We start from the raw sequence: 24,266 nt of genomic DNA on the forward strand, positions 1-24,266 counted from the left end.
CTGGTGTTGTAAGACTTCTTACTTTGTTGAGATTCATCGCAGACAGCTTTTGAATAAAGTCAAATATCGTTATATGGAAGATAATTCCAAATTATGTGTTGCTAATATTTGACCCCTCTGTGTTTTGGTGTAAAACATTCTGCAGCCTAAATCCCGTTCATGTATAAGGAGGGGTGACAGCAAATCCGCACTGAGCCTAGATTTCCTCATCTCCCCGACTGGCTTTTCCTGTTTCTCCATCATTAAGGTCGAATCTTTCAAAAATGTGGTTGTTAAATCTCTGCCATTTCCTCTAATTCAGTGACAGTATCGTTTGTGTCTGTCTATTGTTATGGGCGAGGTGTTTTCAGAACCCCAAAATGTATCATGGAGTTCAACCAACCTCCCCCTTTAATGTATTTGTTACTTTTCCGAGCACACGGCTTGTTCCCGAGGAGTGGGATTACAATTATGGACACGTGGTTTTTAACACAAAACAAATGTTTATTCCATGAACTCAACTTAACCTCTTAAATAAACATTGGATCTCTTAACACCCCTTACTTCAAAGATAACCCCGAAAATATTACAACACTAAATAATCCTTCAGTTATCCCTTTCAACATCCATGAGACTTAATACCTTAAAACAGAAACACATCAGGTTAAAGGCTTTACTATTATGAGTTTAAATCATCCAAATGATCCAGAGATAGTCTTTCATGGCAGAGATCACAGCAGATCCAGCTCACTGCAAAACACAGACACACACCCAAGCTCTTTTTCAAATTGAAACTTAAGAATGGCTGAACTGAGCTCAGCTCCACCCACTCTCTGACATCACTGTTTTCTTAAAGGTACATTGCTTAGACATCCATTTCTTAAAGGTACTCTCACATGACAATATGAGCATACATTACAAGTAGATATGTTTTGTACAGTGATTAAAATATTAATCTACGTCTACAAAGCCATTCAATTATTTTGTGAACTGAGCAAACTGCCAAGATCCGCACTTTGTTTTTTCATGTATGGAACAATCTATCTGGACTGTACGCAGAACAATACTTTTCACTGTATCTTGGTACTCGTGACAATAAATCAAACCAATCAAAGAGACAGTTTCGTACTAGTCTTCAAATTGAACAGTGAGCCTTCTTAAACCATATTCATTCATTTATTTTTAAAAATGAATAAATTTAGAATCCCCAATTCATTTTTTCCAATTAAGGGGCAATTTAGTGTAGCCAATCCACCTACCCTGCACATCTTTGGGTTGTGGGGGCGAAACCCACGCAAGCACGGGGAGAATGTGCAAACTCCACAAAGACAGTGACCCAGAGCCCGGATCGAATCTGGGAACTCGGCGCCGTGAAGCATCAGGACTAGCCCACTGTGCCACCGTGCTGCCCAACCTTATTCATTCATGGGAAGTGGGTGTCACTGGCTGTTCCAGCATTTACTGCTCATTCCAATTGCCCTTGAACCACATGTCTTGGCTCTTTCAGAGGGCACTTACAAATAAACCACAACATTGCTGTGGATCTGGAATCACGTGTAGGCCAAGCCACGTAAGGAGAGCAGATTTACTAAAGGACATTAGTGAACCAGATGGGTTTTTACAACAATTATAGAACATAGAATTTACAGTGCTGAAGGAGCCCATTCAGCCCAACGAGTCTGCGCCGGCCCTTTTGGAAAGAGCACCCCACCTAAGCCCACACTCCCACCCTATCCCCATAACCCCACCCAATCTTTTTGGACATAAAGGGCAATTTAGCTTGGCCAATCCACCTGACCTGCATGTTTGGACTGTGGGAAGAAACCGGACCACCCGGATGAAACCCACGCAGACATGGGGAGAACGTGCAGACTCCACACACAGTGATCCAAACCGGGAATCGAACCTGGGACCTTGGAGCTGTGAAGCAACTGTGCTAACCACTGTGCTACCGTGCCCCTCTATCGACAGGGTCAACATTAGACTATTAATTCAAGACTTTTATTGAATTTCAATTTCAATATCTGTCATAGGCAAATTCGATTCCAGATCCCTAGAGTATTAACCTGGGTCTCTGGATTACTAGCCCAGTAACAATACCATTCCGCCACTGCCTATTCCACATACACTTGGCAGAATACGATATCTGGTGTTGTGTTCTGTGATCTTGTCCACAGAACTGCTGGTGACGTAGCCAGAACAATGATTTATTAATGTACATGTGGTAAGGCTATACAGATCAAGTTATCACAGTGTCACATGAGGCTCTCTTGGAACTACCCTGATATGCAACTGTCCTCATGTACGCCTTACAACCTTCTGCTGGTAGCCGGATGTTCCCCGACTGATGTCTGACACCACCTAGTGGGAGGTCAAACTGCTGAGTACATGTAATATTATCCACAGGCTTATCACCACATATAGTAACTTCTCAAAATTATACAGTCATTTATTTTTCAAACAAATTCTGATAGCTCTCCAGTTTCTGGCAACATTTTGGTTGATAGTATTATTTTTTAAACTAAAGATCAAGTCTTTGCAATATAATTACCTAATACACCAATTCACTAATGATAATTAATGTTCACTACTGAATAATCATGAATTTAATTAATGTTTTTTTGCTATGAAATCGATACATAGTTAATATCGAAAAGGTACAGAAGGTGAAATGGCTGCAGGAAGCCACATGAGGATATAAAAATGCTTCCGTGGCCTTGTTACTAATGACAGTGAACACACTATGAAAATAACAATTTTAAAACTAAATGTGAGTACAGATGTGCATTTACAGCTTCCTACATTACAACAGTGAATATGTTTCAAAAGTATTCCATTGGCTTTAAAACACCTTAGGAGGTCCAGTGGGAGTGAGAGGTTTTATAGAAATGTACATTTGTTCTCATTGTTCGCATATTAGGATATATTACACTCGGTGTCCTCACCAAAATCATTGATAAACATTAAGTCTTAATTTTGTGCAATAACCACGTCACTGACACCATATTAAATACTCTGTGAACCTCCAGATATACCATATCCACAAAAATACAGCCAGTTGTTGTGGTTTGGAATGCACTGTCTATAAATGGTGCTGGAATCTCATCGGACTGTAACTTCAAAAGGGAATTTGATGCATTCCGAAAAAGAAAAAATAGTCGAACTCTGGGATTAAATGGGTCGCTGTAAAAACAGCTAGCATGGGGAAAATGGGCCAAATAGACTCCTCTGTGCTCTAGGAGCCTTGTGTGCATGTAAAGCGAGTGGTAATGACCTGTAACCTACCGCCTTTGAGAGTAGGAGATGCGAGATGACGGAAGGGTTTCAATAGGAAATTGGACGGGCATTGAGAGAAATAAACCGACAGGGATTCGGGGATAGAACGGGGCAATGGACAGACTGGCTTCCTCCACAGGGAGCCGACAGGGTCCCAAAGGGCTGAATGGCCCCATTCCCCACCCTCCAGATGCTATGATCTCAGGAGAGAAATTCAGCTGCTCCAGTCACTCCAACTAACTGGAGTCCCTCATCTCTGATCCCATTCTTGTAAATGTCCTCTACACCCGCTCTAAGAACTTCACATCTTTCCCAAAGTGTGGGGCCCATATATAGGGTTCCTTTCTAAAGGGATAGAACTGAAAAGCACGGAGGAAATGTCCAACTTGTTTAGAACCAGGGCTAGACTACACTGGGAGCTCTGTCAACATTGGTGATCTCCATCTAGAAAAAGGAAATAGAGGCACTGGATAAGGTGCAACAAAGTTTCATAATATACAGAACTGAGAGCATTTAACACTCAGGAAAGGCTGGGGCTGCTTTTTTCTGGAAAAGGGAAGACTGATGGGTGACCTGATGGAATCTTTAAGATTATGAAGGGATTCAATAATCCAACATGAATTTCAGGAGAAACCTCTTTACCAGCGAGGGGTGAGAATGTGGAACTCACGACCACAGCGAGTGGTTGAATCCATTGAACAGGAAGCTAGATACATACATGAGGGAGAAACAATAGGAGATGCTGATGGGGGAGATGTAGAGGGGTGGGTGGAGGATCATGTGGAGCATAAATACTGACACAAACCATGGCTAACCTCAGCCAGTATGGGAATTTAACCTGTGCTATTGGTGTCACTCAGCACAAACCAGCCATCTAACCAACTGAGCTACCCAATCCCCGTGTAAATCTGCAATAATTCTTTAAATATTACTGATTGTCTGTCTCCCACCATACTATTTAATGTATTTTCCCAGTGCATCTCAGACAACTTGCCCCTCATACCCTGATAGTTTTCTTCTGTGAGAAGCAGCAAGATAAATTAAACAAAAGAACCAGGTAACACCACAGCCCATCTTCATGGCAATGTGGCATGATTTTGACGGTTTCCAAACAGAAATGGGAATGAAACATCTTCAAACCTCGAAATCCCCTTTCACTTTTTGATCCTTGTGAAATGTGAAGCCAGATATTCGCAAGAAGGCTCAGAGAGAATCAGACCATTGGAGACGAAGCCATGAGACCGGCCAGTCCAGCAGAAAGAAACTCTCTGACCATCCCCATTGACCAACAGAATGAACAAAATGCAGTCCTGGATGTAATTGAGAACAGAAACAGCAGAATCCAATCCCTGTAATCAGTTGTGAACTTGTTGTTGTCTCAGAAAGTGCGCTGAATTACAAAATCTCTTCGCACATTGAGAGCAGGTGAACGGCCTCTCCCCAGTATGAACTCCCTGGTGTGACTGCAGACGGCATAACCGAGTGAATCACGCAAATAGACGTGAACGGGTGTGATATAATCGGGATTATGGAGACATGGCTGCAGGGTGACCAGGGATGGGAATTGAATATATTCAGTGTTTAGGAAGGACAGACAAAAAGGAAAAGGCAGTGGAGTGGCAGTGCTGGTTAAAGAGGAAATTAATGCAATAGTGAGGAAGGATATTAGCTCCGACAATGTGGAATCTGTATGGGTAGAGCTGAGAAACACCAAGGGACAAAATAGTTAGTGGGCGTCGTATACAGACCCCAAACTGCAGTGGTGATGTTGGGAATGGCATAAAACAGGAAATTAGGCTGATTGTAAAAGTTTCTATAGGAATGTGAAGAGAAAAAGATTGGTGAAGACAAATGTAGGTTCCTTACAGTCAGAAACAGGGGATTGTATAATAGGGGACAAAGAAATATGTGCACAAATAAATACATAATTTGATTCTGTCTTCACAAATCAGATACCAGAAATGTTGAGGAATGCAGGATTTAGTGAGAGGGAGGAACTGAAGGAGATCAATATTAATAGAGAAATGGTGTTGGGGAAATTGATGGGATTGAAGGCTGATAAATCCCCAGGGCCTGATAATCTGCATCGCAAAGTACTTAAAGAACTGGCTCTAGAAATAGTGGATGTATTGGTGGTCATCTTCAGGATTCTATAGACTCTGGAACAGTTCCTGCAGATTGGAGGGTGGCTGATGTAACTCCACTATTTAAAAAGGGAGACAGAGAGAAAACAGGGAATTATAGACCAGTAAGCCTGACATCGGCAGTGGGGAAAGTTCGAGAATCCATGATGAGCATGGATTGATGAAGGGAAAACCATGCTTGACAAATCCACTGGAATTCTTTGAGGGTGTAACTGGTAGAGTTGACAAGGGGGAGCCAGTGTATGTGGTATATTTGGACTTTCAGATGGCTTTTGACAAAGTCCCACATAAGAGATTAATTAGTGTGTTAAATTAAAGCACATGGGATTAGGGGTAGTGCATTGAGATGGATAAAAAACTGGTTGGCAGACAGGAAAGAACAAGTGTAGGAATCAATGGGTCTTTTCCAAATTGGCAGGCAGTGACTAGTGGGGTACTGCAGGGATTGGTGCTCGGACCCCAGATATTCAAAAGATATATTAAATGATTTTTCTTTTTAAATTTAACGTACCCAATTTTTTTTTCCAATTAAGGGGCAATTCACTTACCCTGCACACCTTTGGGTTATGAGGGTGAGACCCATGAAGCAAAGGTTTACCAGACTGATTCCTGGGATGGTGGGACTGACGTATGAGAGATTGAATCAGTTAGGATTGTATTCGCTGGAGTTCAGAAGAATGGGGGATCTCAGCGAAACCTATAATATTCAAAGAGGACTTGACAGGGTAGATGCAGGAAAGATTTTCCTGATGGTGGGAGTGTACAGAACCAGAGACCGCAGTCTGAGGATACGAGGTAGACCATTTAGGACAGAGATAAGGAGTAATTTCTTCAACCAGAGAGTGGTGAGACTGTGGAATTTGTTACCACAGGAAATCGTTGAGGCCAATACATTGTATGTTTTCAAGAAGCAGTTAGATACCAGCACTTAGGGCAAAGTGGATCAAAGGATATGGAGGGGAAAGCGGGATTAGGCTATTGAGTTGGACGATAAGCCATGATCATAATGAATGGCGGAGCAGTCGCAAAGGGCCAAATGGCCTCTTCCTGCTCCTATTTTCTATGTAATCCCTTCCCACACTGAGAACAGATGAATGGTCTCTCCCTCGTGTGAACTCGCTGATGTGTCTGCAGGCTGGACAAATCAATTAATCCCTTCCCATACTGAGTGCAGGTGAATGGTTTCTCCTCAGTGTGAACTCGCTGGTGTGCCTGCAGGTTAGATAACCGAGTGAATCCTTGCCCACGCTGAGGGCAGGTGAATGGTCTCTCTCCAGTGTGAATGCGTCAATGAGATTCCAGCTCAGATGGGAATCTGTATCCCTTCCCACAGTTCCCACATTTCCACGGTTTCTCCATGTTTTGGGTCTCCTCGTGTCTCTCCAGATTGGACAATCAGTGGAAGCCTTGTCTACACACAGAACATGTGCACTGTCTCTCCTCACTGTGAATAGGGCAATGGTTTTTCAGGCTGTGTAATAGTTGAAGCTCTTTTCACAGTCAGTTCACTGGAATACTCTCACTCGGGTGTGTGTTGTGTGGGTCTCGGTGCTTTTCCAGTCACACTGATGCTTCTACAGTCAGTTCACTGGAACACTCTCACTAGGGTGTGTGTCGTGTGGGTCTCGGTGCTTTTCCAGTCACACTCGCGCTTAAAATCTTTTGAGGCCGACAGATCGGACAAAAATTTCTCCTTCTCGCCGATGATATTCAGAGCCCGATAATATTCAAATCAGAAGGAATCGTTTGAGTTTGACGTGATGTTTGAGATTTCTGTCTGCAATTCCTCCTCTTCCAATATCCTTTAAAAACAATTTATAAAAGTTATCATTGTTGGTGCAGGATAGAAATTCGGAGCAGACAATTCTAGTTTCTACAGAACATTATTTCCTCTCTTGTGTTCGAGCTTCTGGGTTAGTACATAGAACAGACAGTGCAGAAGGAGGCCATTCGGCCCATCGAGTCTGCACCGACCCACTTAAGCCCTCACTTCCACCCTATCCCCATAACCCAATAACCCCATCTCACCTTTTTGGACACTAAGGGCAATTTAGCATGGCCAATCCACCTAACCTGCACGTCTTTGGACTGTGGGACGAAACCGGAGCACCCGGAGGAAACCCACGCAGACACGGGGAAAACGTGCAGACTCCGCACAGACAGTGACCCAGCGGCGAATCGAACCTGGGACCCTGGCACTGTGAAGCCACAGTGCTAACCACTGTGCTACCATGATGCCCGTTGCTGCAGAATAAACTTCACACACAAATCTCCAGGAACAAATAGTGCACCTGTAACCCCTTTATGTATCAATGACTTCTATTGGATAATTGACATCAAATTAGTATTGAATTGGAAAGTCCATTCCTAACATCTTTTTCGCCAAAGTCTGTAAATTTCCACCCCACACACTCTCCCTCCATTCTCACTCTGCTGTATCTAATACTCACCCTCCCAATTCTCCTGAAGGTGCTGATTCATGTTGATTGACAGATCCAAGCTCAGCTCACTGCTTCCTGACCAGGACACAGAGATTATAACAGGAGCAAGAGTAGGCCATTCGGCCCACCGAGTCTGCTCAACCATTCAACCTTGGCCGATCTACCTCAACACCATTTCCCACACAATTCATATCCCTCTATCTCTTCAATATCTAGAAACCTATCAATATTTGTCTTGAACATACTTGATGGCAGAGGCTCCACATTCCTCTGGAGTAGAGAATTCCAAAGCTTCACCACATCCTTGAGTGAAGAAATCCCTCCTCATCTCAGCTTTCTCTCTATTTTCTACCTGTTCTCCATTACCCTTAACTCCATTGTCAATAAAATATCAGTCAAACTTGTGCTTCAATATATTCAATGACCCCCAGATACAACTGGTCCCTGTGGAAGAGAAATCCAAAGACTAAGAACCCTCTGAGGGAAGAGATGACTGGAAATCTATAATGTAGCTACAGTCTTATATTACAAGGTGAGAAAAAAAAATTGTGTACTTTATTACAGAACGATAAATAATATCTAATCTGTACCATATAACAACACTAGCCATATTTCTGTCCATTATTAATTTACTGTCCCCTGAAATGTCAGCCATCTCCTGGGGAACCCACCCCTTTAATTGTTAACATTAGGAAAGAGACCAACCTTTATTAAAATAAATTTCAAGTGACCAATTATTTTTTTCCAATTAAATGCAATTTAGCGTGACCAATCCACCTACCCTGAACATCTTTGGGTTGTGGAGGTGAGACCCACACAGATACGGGGAGAATGTGCAAACTCCACACAGTGACCCAGGGCCGGCATCGATACCAGATCCTCAGCACCACAGGCAATAGTGCTAAACACTACGCCACTGTGCCGCCCCGAGGGTTGTGTTTCTGAAATGGGTCTCCATGTGGCTGAACAGATCCACACATGGGGTCAGATAGCCGTTGAGTTAGTGGGATCCATGGAGCAGAATTTGTTTGTTTCTTTACTTCTCTGTTGCTACTCTGATCAGCAATTAGATATCTGGGTCTGTGCAAACCGGGGTAATGGGTGGTCAAGTACCCAGGACAAAGGGTAATGCAGTATTTTTTCCGGGTATGGGCTTGCACAACATGTTTAGAAAATGTTTCCACCCAGCAGCCAGATCCATCGCTCCCGCGTTCCACAATATTCCTCTTACCCTTTGTGGATCCGAGCTAAAAGCGTCCCTCCGTCACCATTGCCGCACTGCGCATGTTTCAATCGAAGTCCCACCCACCCTCACTCACTCCGAATGGTTGGAGGACCATCCAGATCCGTTCGGTCCTCCAGTCTTTCTATTGGTCCGGAGCTGCCGTCAATCACTACCAGGCATTGTAATCTGGAGCATGCGCAGTGCGGCTCATCTCCAGGGACAGACGTTTGTTTGTCTCATCTTCAGGGGGGAAGGAGGCGGATAAGCGGAGGCAGCGTTCGGGGCAGTGGGTGGGAGGGGAGGCTTCACAAACACCCAGTGGAGCCCTCAACACCCCCAATAACCAACTAGCCGCACCGCCTCAACACCCAACACAACGGCAGCTGCCGCTTTCTCCCGGTGCCAGGCCCCAGTGAACAAATGTGGCTTCAGGAAGGAAATGCAGCAATGGATTTGTTCAGGAGAAATTATCTTTAACTCACTTTACTGATCCTGGAGCAGGAACAGGGAATGTAGGAGAATTTCTATCCTGCTCTCACACTGACGGATTGTGAAAACTCCTTTTACAGTGGGTTTAAAGGGGAGGAATCACAGAGGGGAAAGTCAAACGAAACATCACTAAGAGCAGATCCGATTCATCAGGACCTGGATATTATCGACCTTTGAGTATAAGCATTGAGTTGTTACCACTGTGTAAAAAGAAAAGTTCTTCCTCACATTCCCTTGTATCTCTTCGCATAATCTCAAATCCATGTCCCATAAACCTTTTGTGGGAACAGCCTTTCTTTATCTATCTCATCTAATCTATTAGAAACGTGTACACCTCAATCAAATCTCCCCTCAATGTACTTCATCCGAAGAGAACTCTAGTTTCTCCAACCTAACATTGCAACTATAATCCCTCATTCCTGGAATCATTCTGGTAAATCTCTGCTCCCTCTCAAGGACCCACCCATCCTGCATACTGTGTGGTTATCACAGGTTTGCACAGATCCAGATGTTCTGTCTTCCTGTCCATGATGTCATCACGCACCAACAACTGCGCAGTGACATCACCCCCGTGCCTCAGGTACTTCTTCAACTGGGAGATTTTTCTCTGACTCCAGAGCTTCTGCTATCTTTCCAGCTGCGGGCTCCAGCAAGTTTAAAATTGAAAACAGTGAAATTGTTCTAATGGTGAGTATTTTTGTCCATTCCTCTATAATTTAGAACGTTTAGTGCTGTGCCCTGTTCTCTGTGAGAGTTTTCATAGCTCTGGGGCTGGTGTGACTCCTTTACTGTGTGTCTGAATCCATGTTCATCAATTGCTCAGATTCACCTCTGCCCTCCCTCATCAGCTCTCTGTCATTGTCCAACTTCCTCTGTCTCTAATAATGAGTGTAATTTAGCTGTGTTCAGTATTTTACTGTTACTTTTCCCAACTGGGTCTAAATGAGGTGTCCACCGCTGTCTGTCCCCTGACCATGTGCCGCTGATTTACCAGCTTCATCCCCACAGTATCTTTCACAGTCAGCAATTGTTTTCCCAGTGCTAATATCCATTTATATTCCACTTCTGAGCTTTTATTCCCTGTAATTCATTCTGTACATCCTGAAATGTTAACTCTTTCTCCACAGTTACTGCTTTGTCTGTGGAATTTTGATTTTATTGAAGTCAGGGCGGTGTGTGACTTTGAGCGGTCTTTGCCACAGTTCCCACAGCACAGTGTGGATGCACTGGTGTGTCTGCAGATCGGATGAAGCAGTGAATGGAGATATGTAACTCATGGTGTTCCACAGGGATCAGTACAGGGGCCTCTGCTGTTTGTAATGTATATAAATGATTTGGAAGAAAATGTAGCAGGTCTGATTAGCAAGTTTGCGGATGATACGAAGATTGCAGGATTGCAGATAGTAATGAAAATTGTCATAGAATACAACAGGATATAGGTAGGCAGCAAAATTGGGTGGAGAAATGGCAAGTGGAATTTAACTCTGACAAATTGGATAGCACAATTGCTTCACAGCTCCAGGGTCCCAGGTTCGATTCCGGCTTGGGTCACTGTCTGTGCAGAGTCTGCACATCCTCCCAGTGTATGCGTGGGTTTCCTCCGGGTGCTCCGGTTTCCTCCCACAGTCCAAAGATGTGCATTCAGCCCATCAAGTCTGCACCGGCTCTTGGAAAGAGCACCCTACCCAAGGTCCACACCTCCACCTTATCCCCATAACCCAGTAAACCCACCCAACACTAAGGGCAATTTTGGACACCATGGGCAATTTAACATGGCCAATCCACCTAACCCGCACATCTTTGGACTATGGGAGGAAACCGGAGCACCCGGAGGAAACCCACGCACACACGGCGAGAATGTGCAGACTCCGCACAGACAGTGACCCAAGCCGGGAATCGAACCTGGGACCCTGGAGCTGTGAAGCAATTGTGTTATCCACAATGCTACCGTGCTGCCCTGAACATCTGGGGCTTTTAAGACATCTGGATAGGCACATGAACAGACGGGGTATAGAAGAATACAGGTGGTTGGTCTAGATAGGACATGTGATCGGCGCAGGCTTGGAGGGCCGAAGGGCCTGTTCCTGTGCTGTATTGTTCTTTGTTCTTTCCCACACTCGGAGCAGATGGATAGTCTCTCTCCAGTGTGACTGTGCTGATGTGCTGTGAGATCAGATGATCACCTGAATCCAGTCCCACAGTTCAAGCATCTGAACGGTCTCTCATCAGTGTGAACACATTGTTGAGTGCATCAGGTCTTGGGAACTTTTATAGAACTTCCTACAGTCTGAACATTGTAAAGGTCTCTCGTCAGTGTGAACCTGTTGGTGTCTTGTTAGATTGAATGTGTGACAAAATCCCTTCCCACACTTGGAGCAGGTGAATATCTTTCTCCAGTGTGAACTTGTTGGTGTGTCAGCAGGTGGGATAAACAAGTAAACCCCTTCTCACACTCGGAGCAAGTGAACAGCCTCTCCCCAGTGTGAACTTGCTGGTGTTTAATAAGATCAGATGATTGCCTGAATCCAGTCCCACATGGCAAACACCTGAACGGGCTCTCGTCAGTGTGAACATGTTGATGGGACATCAGTTCCTGGGAACTTTTAAAGCACTTTCCACACGTTTAAAACATCTCACATCAGTGTGTCAGCAGGTTGGACGAGTGAGCAAATCCCCTCCCACATTTGGAGCAGCTGAACGGTCTCTTCCCAGTGTGAACTCACTGGTGGGTCAGTAGGTGGGATGAGGTAGTGAATCTCTTCCCACACTTAAAGCAGGTGAAGTATCCAATGTGACTGCCCTGATGAACTTCCAGCTCTGACAGGTAACTGAATCCTTCCACACAGCCCCCAAATATCTGTAGATTCTTCCTGGTGTGACAGTATTTATGTCTCGACAGGTCAGATAGTTGGCTGACTTCTCTTCCACGCACATAACACAGAAACAGTTTCTGCTCACTGTGAATGGTGCTTTTTCCTTCCATGTCCAAAATACAATGATATATTAGGCGACTGTCATATCCTGATGTGATGTTTGGTTTGGGTTTCAAGACTGGAGAGTTCCTCTTCTGATAACCTGTGAAATTGTGTTTAGACAAAAAAAAGTGAGTGACAGAGAACCCACAAGAACATAAAGGCAGGTTGTGAATTGAGCTGAATGAATCTGGTCATTTGTGGGGCCGGCTCTGGGAAAAACTAACCATGAAAACTGCTGGATTGTCATAAAAACCCAACTGGTTCCCCCAATGTCCCGAAGGTTGTGCTGTTAGGTACTTTGGACATTCCGAATTCTCCCTCTGTGTACCCGAACAGATGCTGGAATGTGGCGACTTGGGGCTTTTCACAGTAGGTTCATTGTAGTGTTAATGGAAGCCTACTTATGACAATAAAGATTATTACTATTAATGTCCTTCAGGGAAAAGGAACCTGCCAACTAGTCTGGGCCAACTCAAGCTCTGGACACTGGGAGCAGAGGGATGAAGGAGAGGGATTTCATGTATCTAAAACTCAACCAGAATGTTAATGCCCAAACACTCAACCTCCATACCTCGAAACACCCGGGTAGCAGCTGTATGTGAACAGCATCACATACAACTGCTCAAAGTTCCCCATAAAGTCACACACGGTCCTGACTTTAATAAAAACAAAATACTGTAGCTGCTTGAAATCTGAAATAAAACAAGAACATTCTAGAAATATTACACAGGCCAAGCAATAACTGTGGAGAAAGAGTTAATGATTCAGAATGTACAGAATGAATTACAGGGAATAAAAACGGTGCAAAATGTGATGGTCAATATAAACTCATAAGTGGAATAGAAATGGATATTAGCACAGGGAAAACAATTATTAACTGTGAAAGATAGTGGGGATAAAGCTGGTACATCAGCAGCATATGGTCAAGGGACAGACAGCGGTGGACACCTAACTTAGACACAGTTGGGAAAAGTAACAGGAAAATACTGAACACAGCTAAAATACACTCGTTATTAGAGATAGTGGAGTTAGACAATGACAGAGAGCTGGTCAGGGAGGGCAGAGGTGAATCTGAGCAATTGATGTACATGGATTCAGATTCTTGTAAAAGGTCACACCAGCCCCAGAACCATGAAACCTCTGACAGAGAACAGGGCACAACACCAAAGACTCTAAATTGTAGAGGAATGGACGAAAATGGTCACCATAAGAACAATTTCACTGTTTTCAATTTTAAACTCTCCTGTTGGAGCCCGCAGCTGGAAAGATATCAGAAGCTCTGGAGTCAGAGAAAAATCTCCCAGTTGAGGAAGTACCTGGGGCATGGGGGTGATGTCACTGCACAGTTGTTGGTGCGTGATGACATCATGGACAGGAAGACAGAACATCTGGATCTGTGCAAACCAGTGTTAACCACACAGTATGCAGGATGGGAAGGTCCTGGAGAGGGTGCAGAGGAGATTTACCAGAATGATTCCAGGAATGAGGGATTATAGTTGCAATGTTAGGTTGGAGAAACTAGGGTTGTTCTCTTCTGATGAAGTACATTGTGGGGAGATTTGATTGAGGTGTACAAGTTTCTAATAAATTAGATGAGATATATTTTCAAAAAGCTGTTCCCACAAAAGGTTTATGGGACATGGATTGGAGATTGTGCGAAGATATACAAGGGAATGTGGGGAAGAATTTTTTTTGCACAGTGGTAACAACTCAATGCTTAAACTCAAAGGCCGATAATATCCAGGTCCTGATGAATCGGATCTGCTCTTAGTGATGTTTCGTTTGACTTTCCCCTCTGTGAATCCTCCCCTTTTAACCCACTGTAAAAGGAGTTTTCAAAATCCGTCAGTGCGAGTGCAGGATAGAAATTGCCCCCATTCTCTCCTCCTGCTCCAGGATCAGTAAAGTGAGTTAAAGATAATTTCTCCTGAACAAATCCATTGCTGCATTTCCTTCCGGAAGCCACATTTGTCCACTGGAGCCTGGCACCGGGAGAAAGAAGCAGCTGCCATTGTGTTGTGTTGAGGCGGTGCCGCTAGTTTGTTATTGGGGGTGTTGAGGCCTCCACTGGGTGTTTGTGAAGCCTCCCCTCCCACCCACCCACTGCCCCTAACGCTGCCTCCGCTTATCCACCTCCTTCCCGCCTGAAGACGAGACAAACAAGCGTCTGTCCCTGGACATGAGTCTCACTGCGCATGCCCCACATCACAATGCCCGGGGAATGATTGACGGCAGCTCCGGCCCAATAGGAAGAGGGGGCGGGGTTAGAGGACCGCGCGGGAGTGGATGGTCCTCCAACCAATCGGAGTGAGTGAGGGTGGGTGGGACTTCGACTGAAGCATGCGCAGTGCGGGTACTGGCGAGGGAGTGATGCTTTTATCTCGGATCAACAAAGGATAAGAGGAATATTGTGCAACGCGGGAGCGATAGGTCTGGCTGGTGTGTGTAAAATGTTTTTTTAAACATGTCGTGCACGCCCATACCCGGAAAAACTACTCCCTAGTTTCCCTGTTTCACGGAGCGGGACTGAGAGGGTCCAATGATCGGTTCGGAATAACGACCGCCATCTTTACACGAGACAATGAGCAGTAGAGCGCATGTGCGGCCGCCATGTTTGTTGGGGGCAATATTTTCAATTATTGGGAGATATTCCACATTGCTCAGAATGGAGACAACCTGGCCAGCAAACTGCAATACCCTTTGTCTTGGTTACTTGACCTCCCACTACCCCGGTTTTCACAGACCCAGATATCTAATTGCTGATCAGAGTAGCAACAGAGAAGTAAAGAAACAAGCAAATTCTGCTCCATGGATCCCACTAACTCAACGGCTATCTGACCCCATGTGTGGCTCTGTTCAGTCACACGGAGACACATGTCAGAAACACACAACCCTAGGGGCGGCAGAGTGGCGCAGTGATTAGCACTGTTGCCTATGGCGCTGAGGATATGGTATCGATGCCGGCCCCGGGTCACTGTCTGTGTGGAGTTTGCCAATTCTCCCCGTGTGTGCGTGGGTCTCCTCCACAACCCAAAGATGCTCAGGGTAGGTGGATTGGCCACGCTAAAATGGCCCCTTAATTGGAAAAAAAATAATTGGGTACTCTCAATTTATTTTTTAAAAAGAAAATCTTTTCCTTCGGACGGAACAGACAAACATTTCTTCTTCCACATTCACAGGCCAATGATATTCAGGTCCTGATGAATGAAGTGACTCTGTTAAATCTTGATGTGAAGTTTGATTGGAGTTTCCATTTGTAAATTCTCCCCTTGTAATATCCTGTAAGAGAAGTTTATAAAAGAAATCACTGGGGACAGGCAGGGTGGCTCAGTTGTTAGCCGATGACCCGGGTTATATCCCGGCCCTGGGTCACTGTCCGTATGGAGTTTGTGCATTCTCCCCGTGTCTGTGTGGGATTCACCCCCACAATCCAAAAAGATGTGCAGGGTCGGTGAATTGGCCACGCTAAAATTACGCCTCAATTGGGAGAAAAACAATTGGGTAATCTAAAAAAATTTAAAATCAAAAATAAACAAAAGCCGGACTTCCGGTGATGGCGGGCAGGAGGCAGCCGCACATTGGAGGGCTCCCATTGTGGAATGGCATTTTCGGGACTTTAAGCACGGTCCCAGGGGCCATGGAGGCGGCAAAAGCAGGGAGGAGGCACAGTGAAGGAAAATGTCAAGGGTGAGCAAAAAAACGGCTGTAAAAAAGGTCACTGTGGGGTCACCAAGGAAAATGGATGCTGGAGCACCAGGGGAGGCCGCATTGCTTACAGCTGAAGAAATGACTAATGTGATGGCTGCGGAATTCGAAAGGCAGTTTACAAAACACATGGAGACAATGAGGAAGGAGATGAGGGAGGTTTTGAGTGTGCTGGTGGAGGAGGCGATTACCCCGGTGAGGACGGCGGTGGCGAGCGTAGTGGCGGAGGTGCGGGAGTAGGGTGAGGCGCTGATGGAAGTGGAGGAGACATTATTGCAGCACGATGATCAACTTACCTCGATGGGGAAGGAGATGCGGAAGGTGATGGAGATTAACAAGGGTCTGCGAGGAAAAATGGAAGACCTGGAAAACAGATCCAGGCGACAGAATTTGAGGATTGTGGGGCTGCCCGAATGAGTTGAAGGACCGAGGCCGACTGAGTATTTTGCCGCGATGCTGGCGAAACTATTGGGGGAGGGGGAGGACCCTCCCAATATGAACTGGATCAGGCTCATCAGTCGTGGAGGCCTGTACCAAAGGCGAGTGAGCCGCCAAGGGTAGTGACTCTGTGCTTCCGTAGGTACAGTGTGAAGGAGCAGGTCCTGTGCTGGACCAGGCAGAAGCGGGTGGTGCAGTGGGCTGGAGCTGATATACTTGTATACCAGGACTTTACGGTGGAGCTGACGAGGAGGCGGGCTGCCTTCAACCGGGTGAAGAGGGCACTGTACATTAGCAAGGTGCAGTGCGGCATTGTATATCCAGCGAAGCTGAGGATGACTTACAAGCTGAAGGACTTTTATTTTGGTTCGGCGGAAGCAGCGGAGGATTATGTGAAGGCAGAAGGACTGGCAGAACTGACAAATTGAGAAATGGTCATGTGCCGATGTAACCTTACGACTGTATTTTCTTCTTTTTTGTTTCACTGCGCGCGGGCGTATGGGCTAAAGGAGCCAATGTTGTATATATTTGGACAAGGGAAGTGATGGGACTTTCACTCGAAATGAGGTTCTTTGGGGAGTGGGTGTGTATGCGGGGTTTGTGTGCTAAAAGGGGATTTCTGGGCTTTCCTAGGGCCGGGCAAGGGGGAAAGGGACCCGGGTGGGGGCCTCCACGCTGGCCGGTTTAAGCCGGTCAGTGAACGGGGGAGGGGCTGCGGCCATCGGAACCTGGCAGAACAGGGTCCGAGGGGTCTAGCCGGGGTGGAAAGTTGGGGGGAAGGAACCGAGGTTGGGGGGAGGAGTTTTACAGGAGGCAGTGGACAGGAGGAGTTGGAGACTTGGGGGGGGAGGTGTTTACAACTCTTGGGTATCATGTACGGTACTCTTTCAGAGGTTGGATGGGGGGGGAGTGGACTCTATAGCTTAATGGTGACCATGGGCGGCACCGGACTCCTTTTTCTTTTTCTCCTTTGTTTTTTGTTTCCACCGTGGGAGGGTTTGTTTTATTGGATGCATATAATGACAGGTGGGCCGTTGTTTGGGGTGGTGGGAGGATGGGATCGTTGTTATTATTAAGGGGATTGATTTTGTATTTGTTACCGTTTACTGTCTGTGGGTGGGGTGACGAATGTGATATAAAATAGTTACTTTAGAGTTACTAGTTAATGTAATGTAGAAATAAGCCACTTTGATTTTTGCAGTTAGGGACAAAGGAATTTGAGACCGCATGGAAAAAGCAGGAAGAGGTGTGTCTATGAGGGTGATGCTTCATTGATAGGGGCCAGAGAAAGGGATTGGAAGTGAGCCAATCAGAATAGATCGAACAGGTCAGGAGGGACATAGGCTGACCTATGTCCGTCGAGTATGTGAAACTTGATACCATTTGAACTGATTTTGCAGAGATCCCTTTGTCTGTTAGTTCAGTCGTTTTCTGGAATGAAAGAGGCTGGATGTCTCTTACATTTCTGTAAGGTGATTAAGCTTGCAAGCTAAATAAATAACTTCTGTTTACGTGCGAATCCGTCTCAACTTTTATTGAGGCCAGACTGACAGAGAAAGAAATTTGGAGATCAACATTTGGTGCCGAAACCCGGGATTTCTCTGGGCGATCCTGTTCCAACTGCGAAATCAGAATTAGACTGATTATGAACAGGAGGACGGGAACAAAGGGCCCTCAATGTAGAAATGGAAAACGACCAGCATTGATTGTTCCCCTCTTCTTATCGTCTGATTAGTCTGGTCACTCGCGGTTGGCACAGAAAGACCGCCTCGACGAAATCACAGGTCAGTCTGGGGATTAGCACTTTAATTGATGGGATTTCATATTGTTGTTTCGGCTTGGGTTAGGCTTTTGGGCTGATGTGACTTTAAATAATAAAGGTTCAGTCTATTATCGGGGTTCAGAGGCTGATGTGACTTAAATAATAAAGGTTCAGTCTATTATTAGGGTTCAGAGGCTGATGGGACTTTAAATAATAAAGGTTCAGTCTATTATATGGGTTCAGGGGCTGATGGCACGTCAATAGATGGGGGTTCAGTCCAGTATAACTGTTTTTAAATCTGAAGATGGTTCAACTCTATGTGTGAGTGTTTTAAATATATAGTTGATTAAGCTAAAATTGTCTCCTTGGACTGTAAAGTTCCGAGGTCTAGTTGAGATTGTGAGGTTGAAGCAGAAGTCTCTCAAAGGGTTAACAGCAGCAGGCGGAGTTGAAAACAGACAGTGCTTCTCACTCAGGCCTTGAGATAACAGTCTGCAGTGTAATCGGATACCTTTCCTTTGAGTCAGTGAACACCAGCAAAGTTACGTTTTGAATTAATTAAAGGAAACCAGTGGGTTTCTCCACCTCTTTGATAAAAGTTATTATTTTCGAAAGCAATTGATTGAAATTGCCAGAATCTTAAATTTTACTTACTTGAAATAAGGTTTATCTCATTTTATCTGGAGATTAATAGAAACTTAAAGAAGATCATGGACACCATTTTAAAAAGTGTCAATCTGAAGATGATAATTGGTTTTGCTAATACTTATGATAGTTGATTTTGCTAATACTTATGTGTATGTAACAGAAAAAAAAAACTTGTTAAAAGAAAAAATTGTTAAGATAAAGAAATAATTAAGTTGTAAATGTTATACAAGTTTGTGTTAAGCAAATTGTAAATTTAGTTCTGAGTTGAGATCAGAGCTAAGCTTGCAAGTTGCAGTAATTCAATTTGAATTTTCAAACATTTTTAAGTTTTAAAAAAAAAAAGAGAGCAAATAGAGAAAAGAAGGACACAGATCTTGAATGCGTTGAATAGCACATTTCAAAGGCCCATAAATCTTTCTGTTATCTTAGACCTAAAACCTGGGAAGATTGGTGAGCCATAGGAATGTCTGGGGCGTTTTAATGAAATCTACCGGGGGCAGTCAGGCGATTTGCTGTATCAAAATGGTCAGAATTCCCCTCAATACTGTGCTATGTTAATGCATTGCCTACCACCTTCTGTGGTTACTGCTGTGAAATGTAATAACATGAATTGGACAGAGAACGACCCTTCCCAGATGGCAAGGGCAGTCAGATTTTACTGGAAGGAGGGTGTAGGCCAAGAAGGAGGCTCAGTTACAAAGGTTAAGACTGAGTATGTAATGAAAAAGGATGATCTGCGATCCCAACAAGCGGCAGAAATGGTAGTTTACCAGCAGGAGCTCCAATATAGTGACTTTGGGTGGGTGGATCAGCGAAGAGGAGGATGAGACAACAGTGCTATATTTCTATCACCCCCCAGTGGTGGACGTTAGACATTGAACAGCCACTATCACTGCATCACGTTACCCTGGCCTATGACAGAACTGGACGAAACAGGGAGTTGGAGGACAAATACTGGCCATTACTTGAGACCGAATGGCCAGTCAAGGTTACAGTCACAGTCACGGGAAAAGAAGGTACAGCCGATTTTGTTACAATATCACCACATTTATGGCCACAGTCAGCTTCGGTAAGCCCTCATATTACACGTCAGGTCCATGACCAGTACCATGCCAGGGATATGGGGCGAATGGTCAGCATCTTACCGCAGCTCGTCAGAATAGGTATGAGATATACCTTTTGAACAATCCACGTCTGACATTTAAATACTGTACCACTATCAATCCAGCCTGTTTTCTTAGTGGTCCCCCTGTCCATGAAGACGCACCTGGCCACGACTGTTTAGCCTTGATTCAGGAAACTACCACAATAAGGGGCGATTTGAGTGACATTTCGTCAGAACAACCTGACATGATTATGTGTGGTCAAATATCCCACCGGGGTTTAGTTAATGACCTACTGCAGGCCCTCCTTCTGCCAGCGCAGATTTCCGTTATTAAATGTGCTGCCCACACGAATGGTACAACCCCAGTTGACGTTGGTAATGAACGAGCAGATTGTGCAGCGCGCACAGCCGCACAAATTCAGCAAGTGATGGTGCCTAAAATGTTAAGTCAGACTAAACGATCTACTATGAATGTGTCTGCTTCTGACAAGCCAATGCCAACCATCCAAGACGTCATAAGGTTACAGGAGGACGCTCCTGAGAGTGATAAACAAATGTGGAAACGGTTAGGTTGTACATATGATTCTGTTTCCTCTTTATGGACCACGCCTGCACATCAGACTTGTATGTCTGATGTACTGGCTTTATGGGTCATCGAATGTGTACACTTTGCAACTCATTGTGGGGCTCGGGGGACTAGTGATTTGTTGCTGGACACTTGGTGGCACCCTAAAATGCAGGGGTTGGCCCAAAGTATCAGTAATCGGTGTTTGATTTGTCAGCAATATAACACCGGAAAAGGTATCCCTTGTGGGAAGGGGCAAACCCCGTTGCCCAGTGGTCCCTTTGAGACGCTCCAAATGGATTACATTGAGTTGGAAAGGTGTCAATGTTATAAATATGTTTTGGTCATTGTGGATGTGTTCAGCAGATGGGTTGAGGCGTATCCGACTATCTATAGTAAAGCTGCTACTGTGGTTAAAGTCTTGATGAGGGAAATCATTCCCCGGTACGGTATACCAGCTCAGTTAAGTTCTGATAATGGGCCTCATTTTATTGGACAAATTAACAAGGAGTTTTGCTCCCAGTTGGGCATACGCCAGCAGTTACACTGTGCTTACAGACCACAGGCAGCCGGGGTGGTTGAAAGACACAATCAGACCCTCAAAACTAAATTGGCTAAATTAAGAGCAGACACGGGACTGACATGGCTTAAGTTGCTCCCCGTTGCCCTCTTCCAGCTGCGGGTTACACCTGCGGGACCGGCCCGGCTCTCTCCCGCCGAGATTCTCTATGGCAGGCCTCTTAGAACTCCCTGGAGCCTGCAGGTTCCCAGACGGGTTCAGTTTCATCAGATGACTGAGGAAATGACCACCTATGTTCTAGCCCTTACGCAAGTGCTCAAGGAACTCCATGGCCAAGTCCGCGCGGCTCACGAGCCATTGCCCAGTACCTAGCTCACTTTCAGTCCAGCCCGGTAGTTATGTAATGGTCAAAAATTGGACTAGGAAGGGGTCGGAGCCGCGATGGGACGGGCCCTTCCAAGTTCTCCTTACCACCCCCACAGCAGTTAAAGTGGAGGGGCGAAGTGCTTGGGTCCACCTACATCACTGTAAATTGAGCCCATCTCCACTACTGTAAAAGGTCGGATACTAACCTGCCTCCCTTCTCCAGTGCTATTTTACAGGTGTGGAGCATGATGGAGTGGCTACGCATCGTCTGTCTGATATTTGGCCTCACTTCGCTTGGCGTGTTATTGGCGATGGACATGGAAAAGGGGAATATTATGTATCTGTGTAGCCCCAACCAATCTACAAGGATACATCACCTATGCACAGGTGATGTTCTTCACTGCCCCATATACGAGGACATGGTATCGACTCATGGAAGGTCATCAAAGTTAAGGAGAATGCGGGAGTCATGAAGCAGCTGCACCGGCCCCGGCGATGGGAAGGGAACATTATATGGACATTGCCTTGTTTTTGGAATACATGTAAATTTGATTTTGGATGTGTTAAAAGTGGTACAATAAAGGTAACATCAGGCTGTCAGAAGAGTGTAGGAAGAGACCATGAGAAAGAGAAAGGGACTAGAGAAAGGACGGGGCGTGTGAGAAGGGAAGTACAGCTAGAACGTAGGTTACCGGGAGATGCACTTAAGTTAATTAAAGGCCAAACTGAGGAAAACCCGGGTAGTATGAATCTCTTCTACCAGATTTACCACCGTCTGTATGGCCAGGGACGGGTTGTCTGCTACCCAAACCCCGTAGCGGTGTCTAGGTTATTTTCTGTTTCACCGCTTTGGGGCACTCCCCAAACGGTGGTTCATTGTCAGCGTTCCGAGCCATTGCCCGAGCAAGTCACTCTTCCTTACGATCCGGATTCAGCACCACCGGCTATTTGCCTTCCCCTCCCTCGGGATAATTCCCATTCACAGTACGATAGGCTGCGACGGTGGAGGGCGTACATACCTAGCCACTTCACTCCCAATAGGGATTCCCGGTCGTACGAGAATTGCTTCAGCAGTGAAGGATATGGCTGTTTGCTGGTAGAGGTGGACACAAATATAACATGTCTGTTTCCCACCTGTACGGACAGGAGGTGCCATATCACCCAGGCGTCTGGCCAATGCGTTTGTTATAGCACCACTTGCGTTCCATTGAACGCTGGCCTCCAGCTCCTTTGTGGCTGGGCGAATGTCTCTCATATCACTGTTGGGAATAGGGCTTTCTGCATTGCTGGGCGGCCCGAATGGGCATTTCAAAATTGGATAAACTGGGCTACTGGGAGGTCCTTACGCAACCGGTATGCTCTTGACTATCTTCTGGCCCGTGAGGGTGGGGTATGCGCCATAGTACAGGGCAAGTGTATTATGGGGATTCAGGACTTGACTGCTAACATTACTAAATTTATGGATCGCATACGGGATCACTTGGACGGGATGCAGGATCCTGACTCTTGGGGTAACTGGGGATTTGGAGGATGGAAGGACTGGTTGATAAATATGGCCATGTATCTAGTGGTAGCTATCGGCTGCATCTTTGTGGGCCTGGCCATCCTTAAATGTGTGATGGGTAGAATGCTGGGTGCACTGGATCAGATCACCGCCCCAATCGCCGAGAAAAAAATTTAACTGTTAAAATCCATGAGGGTGAAGCAGATGAAGGGGGGCTAAGACAGGAATTGGAAATGCAGCGACGAATCTTTTTAGATGAGGAACCGTAGCTATAGATTGGATAGTTCGGTTATCATGGAATGATAAAAGGAGGGAATGACGAATGTGATATAAAATAGTTACTTTAGAGTTACTAGTTAATGTAATGTAGAAATAAGCCACTTTGATTTTTGCAGTTAGGGACAAAGGAATTTGAGACCGCATGGAAAAAGCAGGAAGAGGTGTGTCTATGAGGGTGATGCTTCATTGATAGGGGCCAGAGAAAGGGATTGGAAGTGAGCCAATCAGAATAGATCGAACAGGTCAGGAGGGACATAGGCTGACCTATGTCCGTCGAGTATGTGAAACTTGATACCATTTGAACTGATTTTGCAGAGATCCCTTTGTCTGTTAGTTCAGTCGTTTTCTGGAATGAAAGAGGCTGGATGTCTCTTACATTTCTGTAAGGTGATTAAGCTTGCAAGCTAAATAAATAACTTCTGTTTACGTGCGAATCCGTCTCAACTTTTATTGAGGCCAGACTGACAGAGAAAGAAATTTGGAGATCAACAGGGGTGTAAACTTTGAAGGAAAATGCGAAAATGGAGAATAAAAACATTTAAAAATAAATAAATAAACAAAAGCCAAAATTTTAAAAACAAATTTTACAAAATCCCCATTACCGAGTTTAGGATAGAAATTCTGAACAGACAATTCTGGTTTCTCTGGAACATTTTTCCCTCTCTTGTTCCCCCAAAGCTGTAAATCCCCGTCCCACACACTCTCCATCCTCCCTGGGCTGAAATCCAAACCCATCTCACCATCTGCACCATTTCTTTCCTCCACTCCCAGTTTTCTCCCTCCCTCTCCTCTGCCTGGGTTCAGTTCTCCAGCTCCTGTCTGCAGACTGACAATAAAATCAATGG

The 24,266-nt window shown here is 45.2% G+C and overlaps 1 protein-coding gene and 1 long non-coding RNA gene across 3 annotated transcripts in view; one reads left to right on the plus strand and one right to left on the minus strand.

Moving 5' to 3' along the window:
• Positions 1–462: 462 nt before the first annotated feature.
• Positions 463–9,119, minus strand: LOC140421780 (uncharacterized). The gene is made up of 2 exons (XR_011947066.1): positions 9,072–9,119; positions 463–7,201 (listed from the first exon to the last, which is right to left on the minus strand). It is a non-coding gene; the product is annotated as an uncharacterized lncRNA (long non-coding RNA).
• A 5,548-nt stretch (positions 9,120–14,667) lies between these two features.
• The window catches only part of LOC140421745 (uncharacterized), a 354,082-nt gene continuing 344,483 nt past the window's right edge, over positions 14,668–24,266 (plus strand). Inside the window, exons 1-2 of one of the 2 annotated variants that reach the window (XR_011947054.1) lie at positions 14,668–14,968; positions 21,862–23,855. The gene's annotated coding sequence lies outside the window, so the exon portion shown is untranslated. Of the gene's footprint in view, positions 14,969–21,861; positions 23,856–24,266 lie in introns of those variants that run through there. The other variant, XM_072506596.1, reaches the window with a different exon arrangement.

Source organism: Scyliorhinus torazame, chromosome 5, assembly GCF_047496885.1.
Source record: "Scyliorhinus torazame isolate Kashiwa2021f chromosome 5, sScyTor2.1, whole genome shotgun sequence".
Taxonomy (NCBI): domain Eukaryota; kingdom Metazoa; phylum Chordata; class Chondrichthyes; order Carcharhiniformes; family Scyliorhinidae; genus Scyliorhinus; species Scyliorhinus torazame.